Here is a 6,000-nt window from a genome sequence, read left to right as displayed (position 1 = left end):
GAGTCATTTTTCAAAACAATAACTTGTAAGCTTGAAGAAAAATGAAATCGCAAACAGCGCTGCCAAAAATCTAGACGCAAGAGATTTTCTGTTTTGTAAACACTCGAGAGACCCCGAAAACAACAATACCAGAAACTAAACCACAGAAATCAATAAAAGAAGCGGCCAAAAGGGAGCAACAGCCACAAATATTGCGCAGGCGTGTAGCCCCAAGAAGGGAACACGGCTGAGGGGGGGACACTAGCCAACAAGAAGGGGACTCCAAGAGGCTTGGAAGGGGAGTGTGACTAGCTCCACAATTGAGCAATTGAATTCGCACGCTTGCGCGCCTTTTTTTTTGCCAACTTTTGTTGTTGCAGCGGATGTCGCAGATGCATCTCGGAAGTTTCTCATGTTGTTGTTGCTGCTATTGTTGTTGTTTTTGTTTTGGTAAAAAGCCAAACAAAAAAGAGTGCCAGCCAAGATATTACAAAAATCAATTACCAACACCTCAAAAAGCTGTTGCCATTGTAAATGTTGCTATTTTTGCAGACACAGGCAGCAACATTAACAACGACGACAACGACAACACCAGAGCAGGGCTACACAGAAACAAAAATAAAGAATTAAATACTATAATATTTAAACTTTAATAAAGGCGATTAATAGTTTTAAGATTCGTAATGGATGGTCATAACTTACACTCCAAACTAACAATTTTATGTTAACATTTTAAGCTTTTTATTTTTAAGAAAATATTTCTGCTTTGTGTACTTAAGGCTAGACCTTAAAAAGTCTAAAGGGAATGGCTAATACCCTTTTATATGAAACCTCTTAAGGAGCTTATGACTACTTTACCATTCAGACATCCTTTAACTTTCGATCTCAAGTCGATTGCAAAACGGTTATGCCTCTGTCATTGGAGTTAATTCAAAATCCGAAATACGGCAAAACGCGCGTGGTTGTTGGTAATAGACACAATCATAAAAATGAAATATATCTGAGAATCTCCCATGACGAGATCGGCGAGGCGAGGCGACTTGCGCAACTTTGTCTCCTCCGCTAAAAACTAGAGACGAAAAAAAGAAAAATCAGACTTGGCTGCCTCATCAGCAGCTGAGGAAAAAGAAGCAGCAGATGTGGCAGGAGTGGTTGCAAGTTTGCTCGCGAACAAATATCGAGGCTGGAGGCTGCCCGCCAGCGCTCGTCTCTGTCGATAGCCAAAAATGGTAAATGGGATAAGCCTCAACGAGAGGGACAGAGCCACGCGTGGGCTGCCTCTGCCCCTGCCCCATAGTCTCTCCTTTACCCCACCCATTGCATAATCCCCTCTTGGGGGTGCTCACTGTGGCACTGTGTACCTCCCGCTGCTGCCCCGCAAATATTTAAATTATTTCATCGCATAACCAAAATGGCCAACAGGCATGGCAAAACGGCCAGGAGATGGATAGTTTCGGGTGGAGCGAAATGGGGGAGTTGGGAGGCTCCTGCATAGATATATCCTGATCTGGGTTTCCTTGCTCTGGCGGCCTCATAACTCATGCAAACGCCAAGAGCCTCTTGCCCAGACTACTCGCTTCCAACTCGTTTAACAATTATTATTGGTGATTAACACGGCATGCACAAAGCCACCAAAATCCGGAGGGGTGGCAGGTGTTACCACTGCCTTGAGGAAGGTGGCATGGCGGCGCTGAGTGGGGCAACTCCACCGTGAGACAACCTTCGACACCTGCAGCCACCAAAAGCGGCAACATGTGGAGCAGAGCACTCCGTGGCTCCCAGTCGCGACTCACGTTTGCCGTTTAATTAAAATATTAACCGAAAATGCAACTGCAAAAATAAAATAGAAATATATTGCAAGTGGGGCAAAGTGGCACGTAGGGAGTCGGGGTGTTGAGCGGGTGGTGCATTCGAGGGGGTCAGTCTTTGTTGTTTTCTGTGTTGCAAACAAATGGAGAACACTTCGATGTGATGGCGATAGTGGGGGAGCAAAAAATCATTGCTGAAAACAAGATATTTTTAAGCTCCAATAAAATTTATTGCCTGTTTATTTTGGTTGCTTAAAAAAATAATAAAATCCATTTCCATTTGTTTAGATTTAATTTCTAAACACTATATGTTCAGATGAACTTTTAAAAATATTCAAACAACCCAACAGCTTCGCTTTACAGCTGGGCTGAAAAAATTTCCCCAGTGATCTCATGGCCAAGTGTGTTAATTGATTAACCAGCGATCAGGTTCATCGATCTAAGCCATAACTTCTCACTTTGAGCCAAGTGTGCTTGGCCAAAACATAAACTGACACTCTCTCTCTGTTAGAGGTGATGGTATGGACCACCTGATCATCATTGGCATATCGATCTTCGATTAACATGAGCCGACAACTCGACAACAAATTTCAAATGTCTAAGGCAGCTAGCTGGCAACTATCAGGTGGCATGAATAATGCAGTGATCCGTACCGATCGTGCCAGATATGCGAGGCATTAGGCACTACGGACTACGAGCTAGGGACTAACCCTGCCGCATGTCACTATCTTAATTTCGATCATAATTTCGCTGACAACACTTGACTATTTCTGTTCTCCATGTGTTTCACCTGGGGGGCGATTAGGGCCCACGCAAGACCTTTTGTTCGGATTCCGATTCTGACACTGATTTCAGTTTGAGTTTAGAAGTCGTCGGTCTCCGGTGCTCCAATGTGAGCATTATGTAAATCGAAATCGGTCGATACTGGGTTGAAAGCCGAGGTTGAAAGAACTCGCTTCTGCGCGACCTCTGAGTCCGGCATCCGATCCACCGATCCATCTGTTCTTCTGTTTTTGTTCTCTTCGGGGGGATTCAATCAATAAAAATTATGCTAATTAAATGCCATTTCATTCAGGGAACATAAAAATCCACACGCCATGACACGGCATCAGAGAAACTCGAGTTTCGATTTGAGTTCATTCACAAAAATATACGAGATGGCTGCTACACTTCAGAAAACTATACTTTGTTGGGCATTTACTGACTTTTTTGTTATTTCATTAAACCCTAAGATTTTTGTCAGTGTTGGAATCTGTTTGTAGTCAGATCTTTGCTCCTAAACACGACCGTTAACAAATTCTTACGCAGAACACAAAACACTTAAACGCGCTGGGCCGGGTCGATTGGCTTCACTTTTGGTTCGGTTTTAGCCATTCGATTTGTTCGGCCTCTCGTCTCCAGCTGAGCCTGAACTTGGCCAACTTTTTCAGCATGACTCACCGGGCCGCTGAAAACTACATACCTCCCAAGACCGAAGTCCGATGTCTGACTTCATCCATCTATCCCGGCGAGAAAAGCAAAAGTGTGCCAAGTGGTCAGCAACGGAAGTTTACTTGCCCGCATTTTTCAGCCGACGAAGGCCAGGCCAAGTTTTTGCACTTTCGGCCAACTCAATCAATCAGGCCGTAATGAAGAGAAGTCTTTTCGTCTTTTCAGTTTTCAGCTTTGAGTATTTCCCAATTTAGGCAGCCTGCAAGGTGGCAGAGGTTATAGCCAGGGATCAGACGACTACACTTCGCTTTCGGTTTCTATCAGTTGCAGTTCCCTGTCTCATAATGATATTGAAATATTTTCGTGATTTATGTTCTATGATCTCTGCCGCCAGCCGCCATAAATCATCCGGCGAAGAACTGGTAGCCAATTGGGTGAGTTGCAATTGCGGGTTTTTTCTTTTTTTTTGGTGAAACGCAATAGAGCCGTTCCAAATAGCTAAGATTGAGCAGGCCATAGATTTAAGATTTAGTTTTGGCTACTATTTACTTTGGGCCATTACCGACTTCAAAAACACCAAATTGCAGACCATTTCTGGTTGCAAACATCTCTTTTGCCGATAAAGCTGCACTTATCTTGTAGATAAAAATCTCCCTGGCCACCAATCTCCTTTCGCCAATCACTTGGCCAATAAAAGCGCGTCAAGGCAACAATCGCCAGGTTTGTTGCAGCTCCTAGGAGTCCCGTCCCCACATCCACATCCATATCCACATCCAAATCCACCTTGGCCTGTCTGCTGCATTTGCTCGTTAATGTGTCACCTCTGAATTGTGTCTCTGCGGTGGAAAAAAAAAATATACATACGTGCACTAGTTTTCGCCTCGGTTTATTTTTATCTCTCTGTGTCAGCGACAACACAAAACGCCGACTGCCAGCTCCTGGCGGCTCCCAGTAGTGGCCACCGTACAGTACAGTGTCCACTCTCCACGGCTCTTTTCCCCCTTTTTTTTATTCGCCTGGTGTTGATCAAACGTAAATGTCAGGCCAACTGACAGTTTGACAAATATTGACGACGCTTCGCGCAAGGCGAACCTCACGACCGCCGCTGCTCCAGTTGTCCCACTTCTGTGGCGTGGCCAAAGGGGGACTGGGCAGCAGGTGGGGGTGGGGGTTAGGTGGTGCAGAGCTCCCCACAGGGTAATTAGTAGCCCCGACTTGAACACTTCGGTGCCACTTTGCCTCCACTTGCCATAGTCCAGGCTTTGATCTCCAGCGGATAGCCGGCCACGTTGAAACGCTTAAAATGTATCTCGCCACTAAAATGTATCTTAACTGGGCGAAAGGCCAAGGATTGGGCCTCCTGCTAAGTGTGTTTTATTAGCTAATGCAAATGGGTTGAGGTCTACTCAAGGAATTAAGCCAGATGGAGGGGAAAACTTTGATTTACAGGAACAGTGGTCGAAATTTGCACCAGTTACTGAGAGTAATACACTTAAGTTCTATGACGTCTTGGTAACGAAAGTCCCCGTCACTTTACTGAAAAAAAAATGTACGATTTCGTCTCCAGGATCTGCTGTTTCAGCCCCACTGTACGCCTGCTTTGGCCCACATTGCCAGTTTCGGCATTTTTGGCTTTCGGATTTGCGATCTGCGATTTGTATCTGCAAGATACAAACATGCTTTTAGCAGCATTATAAACATTTTGTTGCCCAACATTTTTGCTACTATTTGTCATCGCTAACGCATTCCGCGAATCAACCAAAAAAAATTATATATATCGTATCGGAGAGCTGGGCTTTTCGGGGATCTTTAATTGCTTTTGATAAATCGCCGCTTAATCCGCTTAAATATTTCGCCTGGCTTTTTATTTTTCGACTAATTTTTCAGTGCACTAATTAAACAAAGGACACACATTTTAAGCTTATACCGAAAAACGATAATGACTTTGGAGAGACCTCAAATAAATTTGAATTTGTCTGATTGGATGGGAGGAGAGGTATGATTGGAGTGAGTGGCTAAGTCTAATTAGCGTGGGCCCATATAAGTGTGTAGGTATGAATGTGGGGGGAGGGGTTGGCAATCCATCATCCGGCTAAAACACCGCATCATCACTTCCCTCCCAAAAAAAACAAAAATCAAAAACTTCACAACAAACTCCCCCCAATATCATTAATTCGGCATTAAATTTCATTTTCAATTGTGGCCAAAATTGAAATCCCAGTCCAAATCGAATCGGATGAATCGGTTATTGGGCAATTTTGAGTATGGAAAAAATTACAACGTGTCCATTAGATTATTAACTTGGCCAGCACGGCCGGCGGACAAACCTGCTGAGCCCCACCATCACCATGTGTGTTCGTTTTTTATGATTTTTCTGTTTTCTGGCCGGAGTAACTCATTAAATCGATCCAATCTAAACTGAATCGCAGCTGAAGTCGGCCGTCGCGCCTCCTTAGTTCAATTATAAAGCAATTGAATTAGCCTACGAGTATCTTTCAATGGCTCTCTGATCTCCGGCCAATCCATCAATCAGGTAATACGGCGATTACGCAACAATCGACTGCCAATTTTGGCGCGTGAGTTTCTTTGGCTAATTGAAGGCAAAGTACGCGTCGTGATGTGCAAATTTCGGGGGCTTTTTGTATGGAAATAGGGTTACCGGTTCAGTGGGTTAAATGTGCCGCACATGGGTTAAGGGGTCTGCACGGTGGGGTGGCCTATACTGACATACATTGTATGAATATTGCGCAAGTCTTATTATTTTGGCTTTTCGATTAAATTG

The sequence above is a fragment of the Drosophila ananassae genome, chromosome 2R (genome assembly GCF_017639315.1).
Source record: "Drosophila ananassae strain 14024-0371.13 chromosome 2R, ASM1763931v2, whole genome shotgun sequence".
NCBI classification, from domain to species: Eukaryota; Metazoa; Arthropoda; class Insecta; order Diptera; family Drosophilidae; genus Drosophila; species Drosophila ananassae.
Note: the sequence above shows the minus strand (reverse complement) of the source record.